Source organism: Blastomyces gilchristii, assembly GCF_000003855.2.
Source record: "Blastomyces gilchristii SLH14081 genomic scaffold supercont1.3, whole genome shotgun sequence".
Lineage (NCBI taxonomy): Eukaryota > Fungi > Ascomycota > Eurotiomycetes > Onygenales > Ajellomycetaceae > Blastomyces > Blastomyces gilchristii.
In genome coordinates, this window is record NW_003101680.1 from 4,645,435 (window position 1) to 4,670,956 (window position 25,522).

Genomic DNA, 25,522 nt, shown 5'->3' on the forward strand with positions numbered 1-25,522 from the left:
ATCTGAGTTCTTAAGCTACTTTCATTTTACAATACACTACTATTCTGACAGCTAGAACTCAATAACAGATACTCTCTCATAATAAGAGTAAGATATGCCTTTCAATGTAACAGACACCTGTTGAATGAACTGAGAATACCAGCTCTTAGATCTGAAGATATTGATTGATCAAGATAAAATAGCTCATGACACTATATATGCTTCTCTGATTAGAACTGTCACTGATATCTCAACTTCTCTCAAACCTACATTAGATGAACTATGGCATACAGCAGCTCAAACTGATGAACTTCTCTAAGCACACACTGAAGCAGTATGACAAGAAGCACTCTGATTTTCCTTAGAACTACATATAAGAACTGACATCTCAGAATGTTCAATTAATGATAATAATACTTTATAATTCTGTGAATAATACTGAGTTCTTTACTCTGAACTCTTATGCATCTGAATAATGCAAGAGATGCATGACTCTCATATGACTGATCATTCAGGTCATGAACAACTGTATTGAATAATCTCTCAAGAGTTCTACTGACTCATGATATTAAACAGCATCAGACATTTTATCTGAAACTGTAACTGTTGTTTCTTCATCATCTTGTAAAAGAACTGTAGAAAAGACCTGCTGAAATCACTTGATATCTCTGATAGAATCTGATGAGATATGATAATTGACTTCACTGTTGATCTTTCTGAGAGTAAGAGCTGTAGAAACATTCTGATCATTGTGAATTAATTGAGCAAAGATATAATATTGAAACCTTGTAATAAGATAAATACTGAACAAGTCACTGAAGCTTTTCTACAGAGTCTGTTCTATTAAATGTATGAATTGCTGAGATCTAGAGTATCAGATCAGAGCTGTTAATTTATGAGTACTCTCTGAACAAGAATCTGTCAAGTTCTCAAGATTATATAATATCTATCAACTGTCTATCACTTCAAGTCTGATGATACATCAGAATGAATAATTCAGACTGTGAAGAATTATCTTTGTAAGTTCTGCAATTACTTATAAGATGATTGATATGATCTTCTTCTACATACAGAGATCACTATCAATGATTGAAATACTGTTTCAACAGATATAAGTCTATTCTTTCTTACACACAGATATCACATGAAAGTGTTAAATCTTCTAGATATTACACAGTTCACACTGAACTCTCACAGTCTGATTCAGATTGCTGATAATATAGTAATAAAGCTCTGAGATATCTGTGACTGAGCAGAGATCTTCATGATAACTGTGAAACAAGATCAAGAGAATCAAATCAATATCTGATGAGATTCTGCAGAGCAGTATAAGATAGAAGATCTTGTGTGATTGAATCTTAAAAACTTATGAATCATATGTTCATATCATACACTAGATTACTATCAAATCAGATATAAAGTGATAGAAGTTCTAGATAGTTACAACTACTGTCTTAATACATTATCAGAGATTCATGATATCTTTCACACAAGCTTGCTTCACTGCACTGCTACTGACTCATTCTCTTCAAAACTGATTTCTGACCGACAGCCGCCAGGAATCATAGAAGAAGATAATGAACTTGAGTGAGAAATTGAAAATATTCTTAATAAGAGACCCCGCGGCTGCAGTCAACAATATCTTGTGAAATAGGTCAGCTATGATCATCTGACCTGAACTCTGAGTTCTGCATTGTCTGATACCATAGCTCTTGATCAATGAGAAGAGAGGGACTAATGTGATGAACTGCACCCGATCAATTATATAGACTATTTCATTACACTTCACAGATTTCTACTGCTTCATTCTCAATTGCTGATTCTCAGTTACTTCATTCTTAATTACTGATTCTCAGCTGTTATAAACCTGTACAAATTCTCCTGCTCTGAAGCCTCACTGCATATGTCATCATATACATGTATAAATATTCACTTCAATTGCTGACTCTCGCACTTTCTCTTTCTTTTTCTTCTTTAACATTTTTCACTTTGTTATATAAGACCTATCAATATTATACCAATCTATTCAGTGTAGGCCTCTTACAGTTATACATGAATCATGTATTTCTTGTATTATCTGAGTGTGTAAGAGTTCAGAGTGAGGAACTCAGCATCATTCACAGAATCATAGAGTGATATTATCATTGATTGAACATTCTGAGATATCAGTTCTTATACATAGTTCTGAGAGAAATCAGAGTGCTTCTTGATATACTGCTTCAGTGAGAGTCTGAAGAAGTTCATTAGTCTAAGCTGCTGTATATCACAGTTCATTCAGTGTAGAGAAAGTGAAGATATCAATATCAGTATCAGTTCAGAGAGAGAGTGATCTAATCAGAGAAGTATATATAGTGTCATGAGTTATTCTATCTTAGTTAATCAATATCTTCAAATCTAAGAGCTGATGCTCTCAGTTCATTCAGTATGTATCTGTCATATTGAACAGTATATCTTATTCTCATCATGAGAGAACATCTGTCATTGAGTTCTGACTGCTGAGATAGTAGTGTATTATAAAATGAAAGCAGCTTAGAAATTCACATCATCACATCTGTTATTTGATGAGTTTACAGATGATTGTAAAGTACTTAAGATTTTTATAATCTGTAATTATCTCAAATTCAGAGATACTTCAGAGTTCAGAGTTTCATTCTTCTAGACAGTGTACAATTGTGAGAAGTTTCTTGTTATAGATCTCATAATTGCATTCAGCAGAACTCAGTTTCTTAGACATGAAGACACATAATTACAGAAAATCTTTATCATCATATTACAATATCACTTCTTCTATCACATAGTCAGAAAAATCAGCTTCAACAACTATTTTATAATCAGAATTAAATATCATTAGCAGAGAGGCATTGATGAACATCTTCTTCATCTGTGTAAATACAGCTTCAGTGTTCACTGATCACTGAAATACTGAGTTTCTCTTGATAAGTTCTGCAAGTGATCTCACAATATCTGAGAAGTTTTGTATAAATCACTGATAGAAGTTAGCAAATCTGATAAAGCTTCATACATCTTTCACAGTACATGAGACTTCTTATTCAAGAATGGTAGAGATTTTCTCAGAATCTATTCAAATTCTCTTATCAGCTTCTATAATAAAACCCAGATATTTAATACTCTTGACTTTAAAATCACACTTGTTAATATCTATCAGTAGTTCTGCTTCTTATAGTCATTGTAATATCTTCTATATATATTCTTGATGTTCTTTCCTGAATTCATCAGTGAAGATGAGGATGTTATTAAGATATATAGATGCAAATTCATCAAGGAAATCTCAGAGTGCTCAGTTGATATACTTCTGAAATATACTGAGAGCATTAGTCAGTTTGAAGAGAGTAACTACTCATTCAAAGAGATTATATTATGTTCAGAATGCTGTAAGTCACTCATCTTCTTCAATAATACAGATCTTATGAAACACAGCAATGATATCTAGTTTTACAAATCATTGAGCTTGTTCAATGCAAGCTAGAGTTTTATTGATAAGAGATAGTGAATAGTGATCTTTCTTTATTATTCTATTCAGTTCTTGATAGTTCACACAGAATCAGAGTTCTTTATCTGATTTCTTTGCAAAGAGAATAGAAGCTGCGGCAGAAGAATTGTTAATATATATGAATTCTTTATTCAATAGATCATTGAGTGTCTTTCAAAGAAGAAGAAGTTCATCTCAAGACATGTTGTAAAGAGAGTTTCATAACAGTTCTGAATTCTTATCATTCTTCTTCTCTAACTTAATACTGTAATTCACTTCAGAATCTCATAAGAAGAGTATGTTTATAATATTGTCTTATCAGAAGATATATAGATATTCATAATATTATTAAGAGAGTTTTATACAAGAATCTGTTATTGTAACACAGAATAACTTTTCTAGAGTCTTTTTAATATCAGTCAGACTGATGAAATAGATTGTCACATAATCCTACTATCAGTGACTTCTTTTTCAGAGTATTTCATACATATTGATAGAGATCTGTGTCAGATTCATGATCTTGTGAATATTATCTTTATGAATTCTATCATTGTTAGAGAATATCAAGCTTCTGTTTCAAGTGTTCAATAAGATATCTTATTTAGATAGTCAGACAAGTTCTAATATAAAATTATAATCAAGATTATTAACTTTATATGTATAGACATCTTCACATTGATGTTCTCTCACATCTATAATCAACTTCATCATGTAACAGATATAAATGTCTTTTGAGTTATCAAATTCTGTAAGAAGTCAGAGTTTTAATAAGAGGATACACTGAAGATTATAACATCTTACAACTGAAGATTTAATTATTGTATAATAACATAGATCACTGTCTATCATGACTTTCATATTATATATATTATCAATCACAGTAGATACAAGAATTACATTTATTGTCATTTTCTCTTTAAATCATTGTCATTCAATCTCTTCAAGCTTCTGTTTGTAAATTTGAACAGAAGCTAATCTTTTCTCTGTTTTATCAGAGCATTCTTATAGTTATCTTCTGAATCTTTCTTCACTGCAATGTGATTGACACAGATAGACACTGATTCATTCTTTGAGTAAGAAGATACATAGGCTGATTAATAGTTAAAAGCAATGTGTTCTGATTACTTACAGTTGATGCACACTTCTCATTGATATCAATCAGTGACTTCTTCAGAAGTGATCTCAGAAACTCAGAACCCTGTTTGAATAGCAGAGATTCTTGCTTATATATAGATATTTAAGTCTACTCAATTCATAGCATCTGTATCATTGTTATTCTTTGATGTGAGTGTATAAGTAGCTGGGATATTTCTCAGTGCAGATGTATAAGTATAACATCTTCTATCACTGTTCTGTATACTCTTGAGCTTGATAAGACAGTTATTCAATGTTCAGAGTTGTATGCAGAAATCTTCATAAGTCTGATCTTTATCTACACTTGCAAGAGTCTGTAAGAGTTCAAAAGTTAATATTTTCTTGAGTATGTTAATCTTCATTCAATTCTCTCAAGATTGATCACCTGCTTCTAGAATCTTGATGTTGAAGTCAGAAATAAATGTTATAAAAGAAGTATTTCTCTATTAAGTGCTCTGTAATCAATCTAACACTTTCTGTTATATGACAGTGTCTCAGAACAGAATATCAAGATATTTGATGATATTATCAGATATTCATAACACTGATTCACATGCTTTTATTCATGAATAAAACTTCTGTTTTATATAATTCTTTAATTATTCATTGATATATCAATCTTAATTAATTAATAAACTGATGATATCTTCATCTACACTCAGTTTCACAAGCATTTTCATTCTTTATAATGAGTAGAGAGTGAGATCAGAAGTATTCAAATATGTAGAAGTATCTAAGTGTTCTTTCAGTACTTTTATATTCAGTTCTGTCAGTATTGAAATTGTCTGTACAGAGGTTTCTTATTGAGATAATTGTTGAATTTCTTCATATTGATGTTATTGAGTTACATGCATATCAGCTATTTATTATTATTATAATTTCAACATTACTCAGAGTCACTATGACACTGTATTTATACTTGTGTTCAAGAGTTCTTTCATACTATTATTAGACATAGTTATATCAATCATTAGATGTGTGATATCTGAAGAAGTGTAATTGTATGAATATCTCATATATCTGAGTATCAGAACTCTCAGGTCTTTCACTGACATTCTCTTTATAAGATCTTATTACAGGGTCAGAGTGACTGATGAGTAAGCTTCTATCTGAGAACTCAGTATTTACTTAACTGTTTATTTCTCTTTCTTACACATTGTTACATATTCAGATATCTTCTCAATGAATAATCATTTCTAATGAGAAGATAATACATGAATAATCATTTCTAATAAGAAGACAATGAACATTTTTCAAGTGTAAGAGGCCTACACTGAATAGATCAGTATAATATATAGGTCTTATAATACAAAGTGAAAAATGTTAAAGAAGGAAAAGAAAGAGAAAGTGCAAGAGTCAGCAATCAATGTGAATATTTATACGTGTATGTGGTGATGTACATGATGAAGCTTCAAGGTGGGAGAATTTGTATGTGTTCATGGCGGCTGAGGATCGGCGATCAAGAATGAAGTAGCTAAGAATCAGCAATTGAGAATGAAGTGATAGGAATCTGTGAAGTGTAACAGAATAGTCTATATGATTGATCGGGCGCAGCCCGCCACATTGAGAGCTGAATACAGAGATAACAGATGTAAAGATTCTTGAGTAATTGATTCTCTTCTATTAATGATTTTCACAGACAACTCAGCAGATCTTATAATGAAGAATCTCACTTATATTATTAAACTTTTTATCAAATACTGATTAACTGTGAAGAATACTCATTTGTAATATTCTCTCTATCAGTTATCAGATCTCTATCTGTTTTAAACAGTTAATCTCTTTAATACAGGTCTTATCATAATATTTTCAGTTCATAAAAGCTTTGACATGTGTGAGGTTTTTCAGAATTGAAAGTGCAGTGATCTTAGAATTAGAAAATAGATCTTTAAGACTATCTCTCACTGAAGCTTCTCTCACTATAGTGATATTTCTTATAGATATCAGAGAATTATCAGATTCAACTGTGAGTTACAGAGAGTTCAGTGTATTCTGCACTAAAAAAGTAGGTATTCTCATGAAGATTTCATAGTCAATTCATCAATTATTAGTGAGTATAAGAAATAATGAACACTCAGATTGAGTTTTCTTATCAATGAACAGATTATCAATTGATAAATCAGAAATTGCTGAAGAAATCATTGCAGGAATTGTTACAGTTAGTAGGTCTGATATCACTGAAGAAATTGCCGCAGCCGCTTTATAAGCTGCATTGAGTAGAATCTTCAGGTTGTGTGAACTAGTTAATATCAATGAATTGACAAGATGAAGATTGTTCTAAAAGATGACATCTTTTGATATGTATAAACACCTGTTGAAGAGATTCATCAATCTATAATTGATAAAATCATTATATTTCACAAAAATCAACTCTTTGAAACATGAGACTATCTTATTGATAAGCTTGAAAACTATCTTCAAGAATGCTTTGCAATCTCATTGATGAATGCTGCATACAGAAGGTAGAGCTTCAAGCCAAGTCTTGTACAGTGTAATTGACTTTGTATTTTCAAAGCTCTTATACAATATGATTGAGGTTGGTATAAGGTTAAGCAGCTCTGTGGCCATAATAACTGTCTCATCTCACATCTTTTCAGAAGCAGAGAAATCTATTAATAGTGATCAGAACTTCTCAATAATCAAACTAATTAACCATTTAAATACTTCATCTTGCTGTAAAGTATGAGAGAGAGTTGACTCTCACTTTATTTCTTCACTGAGTATATATACTGTGACTGCATTTGAATTCAATTCTTCACAGTCTGTGTGAATAATTGCAATGCTATATCTCAGCAGATTCTTGATGAATTGATTAAAGATCTGTAGATATCTTAACATCTCATCATTGCATTTCAATAGAAATATTCATCTCATATAAGTGGCATTATCTGTTATCATCATTGCAAGCTTCTTGCCAGTGTAAGATAATATATCATTTTCAGTCTCAAGAGTCTTATTATCACTGAATATATTCACTCAAATCTTCAAGGCCTTGCAGGTGACATGATATGATGTGAAATTCTTGTAGAAAGTATATTTCTGTTTAATCTTAACATATGTAATACAGAATAATAATTTTTTCAGATCAATAATAATAATATTAAATCACAGATCTCTGATTATTTTTAATATACTATTTTCACTGATATGATTAAGTTAACAATATTACTTATCTATCAGAAGCTGTTTCAGAATAACTGCAGATAATCAAGATAAAGATAAAATAATAAAGAAGTCAGTATCTGAATTCTTAGAGTTAATTAACTGTTCAATCTTCTCATAGCTAAAAGATCTTAAAGACTCTGCATTCAGATCATAATCTATTGAAATTATCTTTAGTTTCAGAATAGTCATATATATCACTGCTTTATACATCAGATTGTTCATTATATTATGAAATATCAGTGAGCTGTTGAATAGAATGTAAATATTATTATAAGACAGATTAATATAGAAGATATCAATATTAATAAATGATAGAAACTCAAAGTAGTTCTCAGTATTAACTTATATATTACAGTAAATATAGCTCTGATACTTTATAAGCTCTGCAGAGATTAGATTTGCAGATAGTTCTGACACATAGTATACAAAATTGAATTCTATTGTAATTCAAAGGTTGCTTGAGCCAGTGTATGATTACAGGCATACACCGGCTTCTTATATATGTTATAGTAAATTAATTAGTGGCCGCTATGACCTGTTCACATTTGTAAGCATATTCAGAAGTGTAAGCATATTCAGAAGCAGCTGTGTTATTATTTAGCAGTTGTATATTCTTCTGAATCACATTCTTCTTCATCAGATTCAGTCACACTCATGTGATCATAATGTATGATCTAGCTTCATGTGAATTAACATGTCACTAGTGTTTAGAATTATGTAGTCGATTTCTGATTTAACTAGTGTTCTGTGTACACTCTTATAAACAAACTTTCACTATATTACATCACTTATTCACTAACTTTTTTCATTCTTTAATTATCTTCTTCATTATCATCATTATTGAACATTATCATCTCATTCAAGATTTCTGCCTCTTCTTCTGTTTAACATCTTCTATTTGCCTATCTATCACATTGTATGCATTTCTGGCAATGATTCTCTGTCCTCACAACAAGTGTCATCATAGTGCTTATACTGAGCAGTTTGTTAGCAGTAAGTGTAATATGTTATAAGATGTGATCAAGACTTGTTTATCTTCTAACAATTATCAGAATATACTACTATGAATGACACATCTTCTTTATCTTCTCATACATTCTCAATCTTCTTATTTTAGTGAGTATCTGATCATGTTTCCTGATCATGTTATGTGAACACAGATGCTGATATTTTTATTTTAATTTATATAGAATCTTTATATATTGACAGATTCATATCTGTCAATGATTGTGACCTCAATATTGAATTGTTGATTGAGAACTTGAGAGAGGTGATAATGAAGAAATTATCTGTGTCATGTGTAATCAGATCTCTCATGTTTCTTTCTACTCTCTCTGTTTCTTTCTCTGCTACTCTTTCTCAATCTTCTACACCTGTCTCTGTGTCTGATTCTCTCACTGATGCTACCTCTGTTTCTGCAATCTCTACTTCTGCTACTTCTGCTCTCACTACTTCTACTCTCTCTGTCTCTGCTGCTTCTACTGTCATTATCAGCTCTTCTCATTTCAAGAAGATATTGCATAGACTTAGTGAATCATGTTTCTCAGTATATACACTTTCACTCTTTTAACTAATCTCTAGAACAATTTATTGTATAAAGACTGTGTATAATATAACTATCTGAAGCTCAGTTACAGACACTGATTATTATATTTATTTTAAGTATTTATAATGAGATAATTATGTATTCATATCAGAGAATTATTTCTCTTCTTAACAGTGTTAAAAGTATAAGTCTTTTCTTTTTTATCTTTTCTTCTAATGCTAATTTTTCTAGAGAAAATCATTATAAGTTTTGTTATATATGAAGTTATAATGTCTATGAACATTAAGGAACTTTTTATAACTGTTAAATTTAATATTGTGAGTACATTCACTCTGATGAATATCTTTAGAAGGATTAACTTATATCAGTCTATTCTCTCATATCTGTTATTCAACTTCATAATACAGGTGAAGAATATTCATGTCTTCAGAAATAAGAATACAGATATTATACTCTTTTACACTCACAGATATGAGGCTCATACATCTTATCTGAGATGTCATTGTGAGAATGAGCTGTTTACTTACTATGTTCTGCTTTCTGCATTTCTCTGTGTCTCTCTCTCTTGTTCTGAGAAGTCTTATATATGTTGTAATTACACATACAACTCTAAGATCAGTGAATGTTTATTCAGTAACTGTTCTCATCTCTGATTTTATGATTTTTATATACTAATAATAATTCTTAGTTGCTTCAGCATTAGAGATTATTTTAATCAAAGATAATAACACTACTGAGACTATTCTCTCTTACTCTCAAACTTCTTCTGTCATTTTCTCTCTCTTCTCTATGAGAAAGATTGTGTACACACTGAATTGTAAGTGTTTAACTCTGAGTGACTTCTGTCATTGTTTATTCAGTTCTATACTCTCTCTCTCTTTCATTTCTTTCATCTTCACTTCCTCTGTTCTGGCTTCTGATTCTGTGAATCTTACACTTTTCTTCAATTTTTCTATGCGCATGTATACACATTTCTATATTAGCATTTCAGTCAATCTTGTGATAAATGATATTAATGTTATATACAGAGTAGTAGAGGAATCAAAGACATGTACAGTTATTATTATTATTCTTCAATTATAGATGTATGCAGTCAGAGACTATGACATCTACCTGAGAACTTTTAGTTCTCAGGGTTTTTCCTATATCTGTAAAGTTAACTATTATACATTCACCAATTTCAGATATATAAAATCAGAAACTTTCAGCTCAGAATACAAAAACTGTTTACAAATTGCAGTATTTTAACATCTTCTAATACTGTGAAACCATTTGACAATATCATGACAAAAGAAAAGAGAACACAGTCTTAAAGATAGACATATTAAATAGATAGATAGAAAGGAATTGAAAGGAAAAGATAAAGTAAAGAGAGACTATAACAAAACAAATTATTAAAAGATAGTATATAGCTGTTTTAACAGACTATATCTGATTGATTTCCTCCTCTTCATATTCAGATATTTCTGAATTTAGCCATTTTCTTGTAGCTGCTTGAGTTTCTGATAGAAAGTCTATTAAGTATTTAATTCCTGTCTCAGTTGAGAATAAGAATCTCATATTTAATTAATTTAGATCATACTTCTCTTTCAATCTGACTCTGAGACTATTGTATAATGCACAGTGCATTACAATATACTCAGAATTCTCATTTGTATTGCAGAATAAGCATTCTATTGAATCAAATCTATCATCAAATCTTTGCATATAAGATTTGAAATAGTCATGTTCTAGTTTCAGCTGTATTATAGCTGAGAATATTTTCTTTTTACATTTAATTAAACAAGATTTTCACTTGAGTTTTGTTTCAAATCTTGAATAATGTATACTCTTCTTTTGTTTCTGCCAGCTTTCATTTCACTTGTCTAAACAAGATTCTTTTATTTTTCTCTTTATAAAAGATCAGAACTCAATTTTTTGAATAGATCTGCTTAATTCTGAACTCTTTTTTGCAGCTGAATCAGCCAATTCATTGTCATAAATATTCATATGAGTAGGAACTTAGTGCAGATAAATTATCAGCTTTGATATTCTTCTCTTTTGAATTTTCAAAACAGAGTTTAAGATCAGTTCAAGATTCATTTGATCATTATAAATCTGAGTATTTCTAAGTCTTTTTAAAGCAGCTTGACTATCAGAGAATATTCATGCCTCTTTCAAACTATTTCCTCTTTTATAAGATTTTATTTCAATGAGTTTGAAAGCTTTCACTATTACAAATAGTTCAGCATCAAAGACTTCAGATTCACAGTCTAAATTTCAGAAATCTGAGATAAAATTGATATTATCTTCAGTATAAGCAATGTCTGTGCCTAATCTATTCAAATTCTCATTTTTGAAGCTATCTGAAGAAATCAGAATAGAGTCTTCTATATTGATTGTAGAAATTCTCTTCAAATGCTGTTCATATTTTTTCTTCTTAGATAACGTGACTCATCACTCAACAAACTCATTCACTTAACAAACTTCAAAAAGCACTCTATAGAGCTGTTAATTTTCAATCATAGCACAACAATGTAATAAGATATTAATATTATTTATTAAAGATTAAAACTATATGCAGAATACATCATATAAATATATATTATTAATTCAGAGAATGATTGCTTGGCCTAATAATCCACTCAGAACATGAAACTCATGATTTTGAAATGATTGAATCGGATCGCGGTGTAGAAGATGTCAGAGAAGGAATATCATTTGATTTCATCAGAGAGGCCTGTGTGTGACATTTATTACTGCTTTCAGAAGATTGTATAGAGCTTCTACAGTGTTTTAAGCTCACTGTTGATCTTCTTATAGATCTCTTTGAGATCTCTGTAAACACCTGCTTTGCTAACTGTGCTTTATAATATTTAGCAGCACATTCTTTCTTCTCTTTTTACAGTTGAAGCTTTCATTCATCTCACTGTTGCTTCTCTATAAGATGTTTAGCTGCAGCTGCAGCTTTGATCTTCTCACAATGTTAAGTAGCTTCTAATTGTTGCTTCTCATATTGTTTCTTTCACTTCATGAGCTCTATCTGCTTTTGCTCATGAAGAATCACTTATTGAAGCTTCATATTCTTCTTGCATGTCTGATCATTGATTTTTGCAGCTTTGTTAGCATCTGCTTACTCTCTCACAGTCTGTATCTTGATGAGAGAAAAGAATTGAGCAAGTGAGAAATTTGATGAATTAAGCAATCTTATATATTTATTCTGTTTGCATCATTTTCTCTCATTATTTAGAGCAGTCTGAAGATTTCTATTCTCTATTAAGAGAATCTCTCTGTTCAGAGCAATATTCTCTCCATCATGGAGAATTTTTTTAATATCAACTGAAAGTCAGTGATGACATTGATTTGCCTGCTTTATCAGGCCTCACAAAGCTTATATAGATGTAGGTGTATGCTGCTGAAGCAGTTCTGAGAGTGTAAGTGAATATGATTGAATCTTTTCAAGAATGCGGGTAGAATCTATAGAATGTATGTCAGTGATTATAAAGACAGATTTGATATTTTCTGCAGTTGTAGAGATTTCTCATGCAGCATGAAATAATCACCAAAAATCTTGCTTTGTGATCTGAATAAAGCCATAGTCAGAACATGTATAGGAATCTAGTTGATCTGAATATGTCTTTGCAAGTGAGCCAAATATTCCAACATCTAGTGGCTGTAAATGGTGTGTAGAGTGGGAAGAAAGAATAGTGAGCAAAATTCAATTTCAATCCGCGTAATCAATGAATGTCATATTTATATGAGATGAATGATCATCTAATATAAGCAGATGATAATGATTTCTTGCTTTTTGCTTTGTATAAGGATTAAACACCTGTTTCAGCCAGATTAATTCATATTCATCATTACTTCATTCATTTTCTGAAGCAGTAAAGTATGCCTGATCCTTTTTAGAATTAAAATCTTCAAGCTATGTATCTTGCATATCTCTTGATTCCCTGCAATAAATGAGTGCAGATGAAATTATAGTTTCATCTGTATAAATATCAGTAAGCAGAGAAATGAATTCTCTACTGTTATTCTGTACTGCTGCAATTATATACTTCTGTTTAAGAGCTTCTATAGAAACAATTCACTTGAGGGTATGAAGAAGGTCAAGAAGAAAGCCTTTTTCATCAAAATTGTAGATGTTCTGAGATAGAATATTATACTACTTGATCTTCTCCTGCAACTATTCAATAAAAGTTAGTAAAAAGCTCATGAAATTGTACATGAAAAGAAGCAAAAAAACTGTAATTACAAGAATAAAGAATTGTTCAAAATAGTAGCTATTATTCATCTATTTTCTCTTTTGATTCAGAGTACAAAGATAGATGCTCTTGATCTTTATTTTATACTACTCATAAAAGTGAGACACTCAGTTGATTTCTACTTGTGTCTTGGTGATCTCAAATACAAAATTGCACAGTATTTGAGATGTCACAGAGAAGCTGTGATTGATTAACTGATTAATATGAAATAGAAGATGTTGTTCTTCAGTATTTGTGAGATTCTGACAGTAAGTTGATGTTGCCTCTGTTCTGAAGACCTGTTGATCTTTGAACTGTCACATCAAGGTAACACAATTGATTCTGAATTCCTTTGCAACTGCAGCATATTTAGGAATCAATTGTTGATTCAATTGAGCGATTGCTTGCTTCATAATCGCTTTATTGAGTGGCATAGTGGGTGGTTGAAGTTGAAGAGTTGCAGAGATCCATGGAAAAAATAGCAGTTCGTTGGGTGGATGAGTTCGTTGAGTGGTGAGTCACGTTAGTTCACTTATTTGTAAGTCTATAAGAGATTCAAGCTTTTCTCTTCAGAGAAATATCTTCTCATGATTAACTTTTTCAACATTTAAAGAAGAAAATTGATTTTTAATCAGTGAGCATAGTCTGTACAGTTGAGAAGGCATTTTCTTTGAAGAATTATTTTCATTTCAATCAAGAAATCTATTTCAATCCAGTTCATTTCCAGAGTTAATTGATGAAAATGAAGAAGAGACTCTTTCTCTGATTATATGATTTAAGCTCATCTTTATAACTCTCAGAGCGTAGTTCATACAGGCCTTTTTAAATCTAATAGCAGAAGAAAGAATTGAAGCTTCAATTTTCATTGCTTTAATAGAAGATGATTTGAATGCTCTCAGAATTCTTCTCAAAGCTCTGTTTTACAGACTTTGAAAGAGTTCAGTGAAATTCTCTTGATTATTTCATCAAACTTGAACTGCATAATTAGCTACTGAGGTAATACAGGCTATATATAACTGTCTCATAGCCTGGAAGAATAGACCTCTCTCTGTATTTGATAGTCTGATTATGTTGTTCAACAGTCTTTCTGTCTTGACAGTTCTTTGTTGAATGTGATATTTAAAATTCAACTTGAAGTTTAACCATACTTCTAATCATTTGACATTTACACTGGGTTTAATCTCTCTATTTAAAAGAGTTAGAGATAGTTCTTTCTCATTGAATCTAGAAAAGAAATGAATTAACTCAGTTTTATTCATATCAAATTGAATTTGATTAATATCTGCTCTAACAAAGATTTTCTTTGCAGCTTTTTCAATCACTTTCAAATTCTCTTTGATAGTTTTTGAGCTGTAGACTAGACCAATATCATTCACATAACTCAGAGATCGCACTATTCTCATATTTCTATTTTTGAATAGATATGCAGTGTATATTGCAAATAAAATGAGTAAGATTGAAGATTCTTGCAGTACTTCTATTTTTATCTCAGTCTTATCTTGTTTCATTTCATCAAACAAAAGTTGTATGATTCTTTTAGACATAAAACAGTTAACTTATTTTATTAGAGAAAGTGGCAGTTTTAACATCTTCAAAGTCTGAATTAACTTTGACTTTAAAACATGATCAAATGCTTCTTTTATATCAATAAAAACTGCAGTTGAGACCAGATCTTCATGCTTTGCTATTTGAATATCATGAACAACTGAGAGAACAGTGTTAATTGCAGAACATTGTTTTCTACCTCTCATTTGTTCACTGAATAAAAGAGAATTACTAATAGAGCTTATAAAAGATAGTCGAGTAGCTATTATCACTATACTGAAGATCTTATAAGATCTAAGCATGACTTTTTATCAATAGATAGATGATCAGATAGAATATCTGATAAGTATATTGAAATAGTATCTGCAGTGTTTTATCAATTATAATCAGAATGACTGAGTGTATTGATTATCACTCATAAAGTTTATATATAATAACTTAATACATGTCAGTACAGATAAAACTCTCTTTAAGATACTCACTGAGACTCACTTATAAATAATCTTAATAAACTCGCGAGAGTATACTATAGAGTCTGATGATGCCTGTGAACAGGCTGAGAGAATTCAGAATATTCAGAAGAAAGTCTGTGAATTCTTGAGAAAGACTCAAGAGTATCAGAGTGTAAGAATAAGTGCTCACAGGCGATTATTCAGTGTTTGCAGCTGGCATGATATATACTGTTAACTACTAGAGTATTCGCGGTAGAAAGATAAAATGTAGAGATTAAATGTATATTAGCATTCAAGCTGAGTTGTGAATAGTAGTGATGAACTTCAGTCTATATAGTTGTGTGTAGTCAAGGGCTGCTAACTCTATTAATTACATAAGAGATAGAAATAGAGATAAAAAAATCTGTGAGAAGTGAGATTTCTTACATATCTCTCTCTCTCTAAGACTTCATCTGTGAAGTCTTTTACTGAGTGATTTCATAGAATCAGACTCAGCACTGCAGTGATACTCACTAAAAACTCTTTATATTTATAAAAAACCTCAGTGAGGAAAAATTCCTTGTCATCATAAAGAGAAAAGAGTCTGTCACTCAGTTTCTTATTCTGTAAGATTCTTTATAATCTGCATATCTTTCTCTGACTATTATACAGATTTATCTCATATCTTTCATACAGAAGGATTTCAGTTGACTCTTAATCATTTTCATGAGATTCTTATGTGATTATTACACACATTCATCTCACACCTTTCAATCTGAAGAGCTTCAGTTAATCTTCAATCATTTTTTCATAAGATTCTTATATAACTATTACACAGATTTATCTCACAGATGAATCACTTTCTATAAGATCACTCTTATCAAAGAGAAGTATTTATGAGTTGATCTTCCACTCATTCTTGTGAATTATCATTCTTTAATACTGTAGAATTGTGAGGAATTTTTCATTCTTTCATTAACTCTATAGAATTATAGAATCAAGATATTTACAGTCTGTAATCACTCTTTATAGTCATATAGAAAGATTCAGATCTGTAATTCATAATCACTCTTTATTTACTAGAGTAATCTGACTGTTTCATGAGATTACTTATAGTGTAAATAAATCTCTCTAGAGTAGTATAAATATCTCAGATCTGTCTGTGAAATCTCATCTTCTTTTTTCTTATTCTGTGACAGCTCTCATTCTCACAACTGTGAGTATTCTTATTCATTCATGAAGTGTTTTCACTGAGATAATAGAGAGAGAGTGTGTCTCACAATATCTGTATATTGATTGAAGAACTTCTCAAGAATAAAGATTTTTCTAATTTTAATATCTTTATAAATTATATCTGATTACTGCTGAGCTTCTCACAGGCATCTCTGTGACTTCTCTGATTACTTTTTATCAGCTGATAAAGCAGAAATGTTATCATACATAACAGTGTCTTCATCTCTCAGTCTCATCATCATACTCAATCTTCAGATCAGTACTTAACTCTGTGTCTTTCTCAGATCAGTCTCTGACTTTAAACAGTGCAGTTCTGCTCTTTACTGTAAGTCTCTCTGTAGATAATTTCTTACAGACTCTAGCTAACAGTTTCTGTAAAGCTTCTAATACTGTCAGTGCTTTCTGCAGTTCTGTGAGTCTATAATCACTCTCTCTCTATCTGCATAATCTCTGACCAGGTATATGTGAATATGTCTAGATTTTCTATCAACAGTTCTTATACTGCAGTGCATTTCTGTAATCTCATTATTAATGAGAGATGAGTTTCTGAGTACCTGTAAAATCTGAGTAATCAAGACAATGTAAATGTTATGAATTTGTAATAAGAGTTAATCTGCGCAGATGAGCTCTCACTTCATGTCTTAATTATTTTCAGGCTGAATACTTCAGTACAACTGAGAAAGTGAATATAGCTTTATAAGAAGTATCTGATTACACATACAGATAATCAGTTCTCAAGACTCTGTTACAACTACATATACTTTAATATCTGACTTCTCTGAAGTCTGTGCATTTCTGATAATCTTCATATTATATCTGTATCACAGATATAATACTCTCTGCTTCTTTAAAGAGAAGAATTAATAGTCATAGAGACATTGAGTGTTACAGCTGTTAAGAATATAAATATGAATTTTCTTTGTTTTTTCTTTATTAATCTCTAAATTATGTTCACAGTTCTATTTTTATTTTCTTTATTTTTTAATTTTAATAAGAATATGATTTCTTCTTCTCTTTATATACACTGCAGACTGTTCATCTTAGTAGAAACTCATTATCTTATAGACTAGAATTTATAAATAACAGTGTTAATATCTTTATTATAATCAGATTCTTAGTAAAGACTGTATTATTCTAACTTATCAGAATTCATAGTATGAAAGTCATGTCTCAGTTTCTGCAGATATCTTATCTACTCAGATGATTCTTAAGTGAACTTGTTTATCTTATCAGAATACTCTTATCACTGAATCTTGAATCAGAGCTTGAAATCTCACTTCTCTGAGTCAATAATTTCTTTAATCTGATATTTTCTTTCACTCTCTAGTACTTTGTAAATAGAGTGATGAGTCACAGATTTCTCTTCTAAGAATTTCTTATATTTATAGAGTAAAGAGACATGAAAAATATTGTATATTTATAACTCAGATAACAGTTTCAATCTGTAGAACTATAAGTTAATTTTCTTCATAATCTTATAAGACTCTGTCTACAAGAGATTCAGCTTCTTACTAGATCTCTATATAATGATATTCTCTAGACTCAGTCAGACTCTATTATCTTTCTTAAAACTCTTTATAATATACTTGAAGTCATAGTATCTCTTCTAATACTCTTGAGTCTTTCTCAAGAATTTGCAGACTGTCTTTCAGATATTCTGAATTCTCTCAGCCTATTCACAGGCATTATTATACTCTATAGTGTACTCTTACAGATCTATTAAGATTATCTGCAGATAAGTCTCAGTGAGTATCTCAAAGAGAGTTTTATCTGTGCTGACATGCTTTGAGTTATTATATATGAACTCTGTAAGTAATAATCAATGCACTCAGTTATTCTAATTGTAGTTAATCAAACACTGTAAATACTATTTAAATATACTTATCAGATATTCTATCTGATTTTCTGTCTATTAATAAAAAGCTGTGCTTAGATTTTATAAGATCTTCAGTATAGTGATCAGATCAGATCAGAACTTCTCTGTGAAGATTGATATCTATCTGAGATAATATTTATAGATAATTCATGTAATCAGATTATATTACAGATGAAGATGTGAGTTAAATTCTTTGACTTTAAGTTCTTACAAATAAGTATAAAGTGTGCTATCTTGATAAAGTAATTTACTATCATCAGCATACTGTCAAAGCAGGCATTATATATATTCTTACTTTCAGAGAGACTTACAAGAGTGTTCATTTCTAGCTATTTCTAAGATTTCTATAAAATGAGTAGAGAAGTAAGTTCTTTGTATAATCTAAACTATACTATTCATAAATTCTGATAAATAATATAAGAATTCACTATCTTCTTCATAAGTTTTTATATCTTCAGTCAGAAGTATTTTCTTATTAGTAACTTATGAGTTCTAGTATCTGTAAAATAATCTGCTAGAGAAAAGTCATGATACCTTTTAATAAGTTCTATATATAGAAACTTATTTATAGGTATATAAATTTAGTTCTCTCTTTATAAGAGATTATTTAAGTCTCTTTAACTCTTTATTTCTACAGAATCAATCTCTGCTATGAGCAGTTTCTGAATATACTGAGTATATTCATTCTTCAGTTATAGTTCAGATAATCTGAATAGAAGATCTTATAAAGACTTATACTCTGTTTTCTCTTATATCAGATCTTTCACAGTGCTTCTTAAAGTCTGTAAACTCTTCAGATTATAGATACTCTCTTCAAGAATTTTCACAGAGATTTTCAGAGTGTTAACTCTCAGTATTATAGAGAGTAGTTGTACAGTCTTCTTTTCTCTCTTCTTCTTCTTCTCTTATAAGAGATTGAGAGACTCTTCAGTCAATCTCTTTATAATACTCAGTCTGAGTGTTCTGTAAAGCTTTTCTATCTTCTCTAGTCTCTCTATATCTATCATTCTAGTCTTCTTGATATAGTCAGATCTGTGAGAGAGTTCATCTACTGAGTTCTTAGTTCTCTTGATATACTCTATCTTGAATCAGAATTCACTCAGTCTCTGAGCTCAGTAAATCTACTGCTGTAAGAGTTTCTTGATTGAAGTAAACTATTATAAGCTATTATAATCAGTTCTAATAGTAATCACTATTATAAGATTCTCAAAGTAGTGATATTAGTAACAGAAGAATTTCACTATTATAAGAAGCTTCTGATTATGAATATTATAATTAATCTTTACAGATTATATCTTCTATGAGAAAAAGATCACTGAAATTCAGTTCTCATTTAACTGTAGTTATAAGACTATTTCTGAAATTATAAAGAAGAAGTCATCTGTCTTTAATCTAATTAAGAGTAAGAGATCAAAGTAGAATAGTATCACTGCATCTGTGAGTATCTATTTTAATCTTATAAAGATCTTATAAGCTTCTGAGATAAGAAAGTTCTTACAGCTCTCTCTTCTTAATAATCTTTTTATTCTTTATTTATGAAATGATTTCTTCTTATTTTCACTTTTCAGCATGTCTGTAAGTGTTAAGAAGATTCTTATAAATATAAAGATAAATCATCTATAGAAATTCACAAAACTCAGAAAGATCTGAATCTTATAAATACTAGTTAACTTTAGTTATAATAGAATAGTCTCAATCTATGAACATTTTATTTAAATATCATCTGCAGTGATTACATATTCTAGAAAATTAATTTAATAAATACTGAAGTTATACTTTGTAAGCTTAATATACAGTTCTGTCTCATCTAAGATCTTTAACATACTTTATATATACTCAGTGTATTCTTTCTTCTTTACAGAGTATATTATCACATTACTCAGATATATTACTATAAAGATATTCAGATATACATGAAGTATTTTATTAATGAAAGACTGGAATATCACAGAGATATTAGCTAAACTAAAAGATATTACTAAATATTCAAATAATCTCAGTACAGTTTTAAAGACAGTCTTTTATTCATTCTTAGACTGTATTCACAGCTGTGTATATATATTGATTATATTCAGTTATATGAATATAACAGCTCTTATAAGACAGTTGATCATATTCTTAATCAGAGATAGAGAATAGTGATTCTTTATTATCTTGAAGTTCAGATTATAATAGTCTATATATAATCTAAGATCTTCATTCTTCTTCTTTATAAATATCACAGAGACTTTTATAAAGATCTGTGAAAATTAGATGAAGTTATTCTTCAGATTCTTCTTCATATAAGTCTGTAAGATCTCTGTCTCATGATAAGAGAGCTTATAGATTAGTCTTTAGAAGAGTTTCTACTCTTCTATTAATTCTATTATCAGATTCTTCTCACAGTGAGATGAAAGCTCAGCTATCTTAACTAAACTGAATATCTCTGTAAGATCTTGATATTTCTCTGATATCTGAAACTCAGTTTTCATAACTGTGAAGTTCTCAGATATTTGTAAAGTTATTATATAAATGAGCTTATCTTCTCTAATTAACTCTGCTGTATCAACTGATTCTATCTTTATAAGTAAGTCTATCAACACTGATTGAAAGTATAAACCTAACTTATAAACAGCTATGTGCAGATTATATCTTTGAAGTTATATAAATTTCAAGTATATATTATCTATAATATCTGTGATAATTACAGTTTCTACAAATCTTCTTTAGATTTCAGAGAGATCTTGTAATTCAAAGATAATTTTTATAAGTCTCTCAGATCTCAGATCTGAGTTCTTGTACTCTGCTTATTATAAGAGTAGATTCTCAGTTTTCATCACTTAGCTTATTTACTCTGTGAGCTTTAGAGACACTATAGTGACCTGAGATTCTGAGTTTATCAATGCTTTTTATACTTGCAGAATAGCAGTACTGCAGTGCAGTCTTTTTCTATGAATATATATTTTTATTAAGAGAGTAACAGATTCAGATATCAGCTTTAAAACTCTTAAGAAGACTTACTAACTCTGTCTATAACTTCTCAAATTTCTATTTTAATTTATTCAGACAGTTTGTACAGAGTTATTCTGATAGAGAACAGATAAAATAGAGATTCTGTGACGGGCTGCGCCTGATCAATTATATAGACTATTCAGTTACACTTCATAGATTCTTTCACTTCATTCTCAAATGTGTACACTCTGATTCTCAGCCATTCTCAATCACTGATCCTCAGCTGTCATGAACGCGTATAGATTCTTCCGCCCCGAAGCTTCACTGTGTATGTCACTACATATGTGTATAAATATCCACTCTGATCACTGATTCTCACACTTTCTCTTTCTTTCCTTCTCTAACATTTTTCTCTTTGTTATATAAGACCTATCAATATAATACTGATCTATTCAGCATAGGCTTCTTACACTAGAAAAATGTTCATCATCTTCTTATTAGAAATGATTATTCATGCATTGTCTTCTTATTAGAAACAATTAGTCACTGAGATATTCAAATGTGTAACAATGCATAAGAAATAGAGAAACAGTCAAACAGTTAAGCAGACACTGAGTTCTCAGATAGAAGCTTACTCACCAGTTATTCTAGCCCTGCAATAAGATTTTATAAGAGAATATCAGTAAAAGACCTGAGAGTTCTGACACCTCAGACATATGAGATATTCATACAATTACACACCTGATGATCGATATAACCATGTCTAACAATAATGTAAAACCCTCGAATGTGAGCATAGACATGATGTCACAGTGACTCTGAGCAATGTTGAAATTACAACAACAATAAATAGCTGATATGCATGCAACTCAATAATACTAATATGAAGAGATTTAACAATTATTACAACAAGAAACTCATGCAATTCCAACATCTACAGAATCAAATACAAAAGCACTGAAAGAACACTTAGATGCTTCTGCATATTTCAATGCTTCTGATCTCACTCTCTACTCATCATGAAGAATGAAAATGCTTGTAAAACTGAGTGTAGATGAAGATGTCATCAGTTTATTAATCAATCAAGGTTGATATATCAATGGATAATTGAAGAATTATGTGAAACAAAAGTTCCATCCATGAATGAAAGCATGTGAATCAGTATTGTGAACATCTGATAATATCATCAAACATCTTGATATTCTGTTCTGAGACACTGTCATGCAATAGAAAGTATTAGATTAATTACAGAGTATCTGACAGAGAAACACTTCTCTTACAACATTCATTTCTGACTTTGACATCAAGATTCTAGAAGCAGGTGATCAATCTTGAAAGAATTGAATGAAGATTAGTATGCTCAAGAAGACATTAACTTTTGAACTCTTACAGGTTCTTATAAGCATAGATAAAGACCAGACTTATCAAGGTTTCTGCACACAGCTCTGAACATTGAATGACTGTCTTATCAAGCTCAAGAGTATACAGAACAGTGGCAGAAGATGTTACACTTCAGTCACTTATACATTCATGCTGAGGAATAGCAATGATGCAGATGTCATGAACTGAATAGATTCAAATGTCTATGCATAAGCAAGAGTTTCCACTGTTCAAACAGGCTTCTGAGTCTCTGAGATCACTTCTGAGAAAGTTATCAATTAACATTAACATGGAGTATGCATCAACTGTAACTGATTAGAACACATCACTTTCAACTGCCAATCAACCTACATGTCTCCACACTCAAGAGAAAGACTGGTACCTTCTCAATCTAGAGAAAGATTAGTGTCTTCTCATTTAAAGAATGAATCAGCACCTGTCCATGTCAATCACATTGCAGTGAAGAAAGATTTAGAAGATAACTATGATTATTATTATTATTATTCTTCAATTATAGATGTATGCAGTCAGAGACTATGACATCTACCTGAGAATGTTTAGTTCTCAGAGTTTTTCCTATATCTATAGAGTCAACTATTATACATTTATCAATTTCAAATATGCAAAATCAGAAAATTCCAGCTCAGAATACAAAAACTGTTTACAAATTGCAGTATTTCAACACCTTCTGATAGTTTGAAATCATTTGAAAATATTATGACAAAAGAAAAGAGAACATAGTCTTAAAGATAGACACATTAAATAGATAGAGAAAAGAACAGAAGGAAACAAGTACAGTAAAGAGAGACTATAATAAAACAAAATTATTAAAAGATGATATATAGCTGTTTTAACAGACTATATCTAGTCAATTTCCACCTCTTCATATTCAGATACTTCTGAATTCAGTCATTTTCTTATAACTGCTCTAGTTTCTGATAGAAAGTCTATTAAGTATTTAGTTCCTGTCTCAGTTGAGAATAAGAACCTCATATTTAATTGATTTAAATCATACTTTTTCTTTAATCTGACTCTGAGACTATTGTATAATGCACAATGCATTACAATATACTCAGGATTTTCATTCATCTTGCAAAATAAGCACTCTGTTGAATCAAATCTATCATCAAATCTTTATATATAAGATTTGAAATAACCATGTCCTAGTTTCAGCTGAATTATAGATGAGAATATTTTCTTTTTACATTTAATTGAACAAGATTTTCACTTTGGTTTTGTCTCAAATCTTGAATAATGTATACTCTTCTTTTGTTTCTGCCAGCTTTCATTTCACTTGTTTAAACAAGATTCTTTTATCTTTCTCTTTATGAAAGATCAGGACACTGTTTTTTGAATAGACTACGGGCGCTAGCCACCCGCAGGATGCACCTTAAGCTAATTACATTTAACTCTCTATAATTAACCGACCACCGCGTCTGTCCTCTCAGGCCAGCCACTAATTTCCAGGGGCGTTAGTTAGTGGCTGCCACCGCCCACTTGGTGATGTACACACCAAGCTTCCGATTGCTGATCTCGGCCCCATTAGATGCTCATAGGCCTACCAATCAGCTGTCGTGGCCTCACCCTGTGTTAGAGACTAATCATAGGCTTGATGACTGCAGTCCTCTCTGTCAGTATTAGGGCTTGGCAGTGAGCTTGCAGACTCTAGCCTATCAGGGTGCCCTGCCTAGGGCCTAGATGCGCGTCTAGACCTGCTAGTCAGGTGATTTTCAAAATCATTCTCTGTATTTGGAGAGGAGCTAGGCTCTGATGATGGCTCTAGTTAGGGACTTGCTTAAGTAGTGTATAATCACTACATTAGGCTTGGCTCTATATTGTTAGAACCTTGACAGGTGCACAGTAGAATAGTAAGACATTGACATCTCATGCCAGCCCTGGTGAGTGTCCGCAGGATCTCACTTAACTAGTGGCTTGGCTTGCAGTAGAGAGTTCTACCCCGCACCAAGCCTTACTAATTAGACTCAGCCTCTATTACATGAGGGCTTTCATGGGTAAGAAGTGGCAGGTGCCAGCGGTGGGATTCGAACCCACGCACCTCTAATGTGTGCGGCCTTGGTTACCAGTCTTACCAACTGGGCCACGCTGGCGGAAGATAACTATGAGAATGTTCTGATAAAACAGAGAAAAGATTAGCTTCTGTTCAAATTCACAAACAGAAGCTTAAAGAGGTTGAATGACAATGATTTGAAGAGAAAATGACAATAAATGCAATTCTTATATCTACTATGATTGATAACATGTATAATATAAAAGTCATGATAGACAGCAGTCTATGTTACTATGCAATGATAAAATCTTCAGTTATAAGACATTATAACCTTCAGTGTATTCTCTTATTAAAACCTCAACTTCTCACAGAATTTGATAATTTAAAAGATATTTGTACCTGCTACATGATGAAGTTAATCATAGATGTGAGAGAATATTAACATGAAGATGTCTACATATATGAAGTTGATAATCTTGATTATAATCTTATGTTAAAACTTGTCTGACTATCTGAATAAGACATCTTATTAAATGCTTGAAACAGAAGCTTGATATTCTCTAACAATGATAGAATTC

The 25,522-nt window shown here is 30.8% G+C and overlaps 1 non-coding gene across 1 annotated transcript; it reads right to left on the reverse strand.

The window, feature by feature from the left end:
- Positions 1-24,963: 24,963 nt before the first annotated feature.
- Positions 24,964-25,044, reverse strand: BDBG_16586. The gene has a single exon. It is a non-coding gene; the product is annotated as a tRNA-Leu (tRNA).
- Between the last annotated feature and the right edge of the window lie 478 nt (positions 25,045-25,522).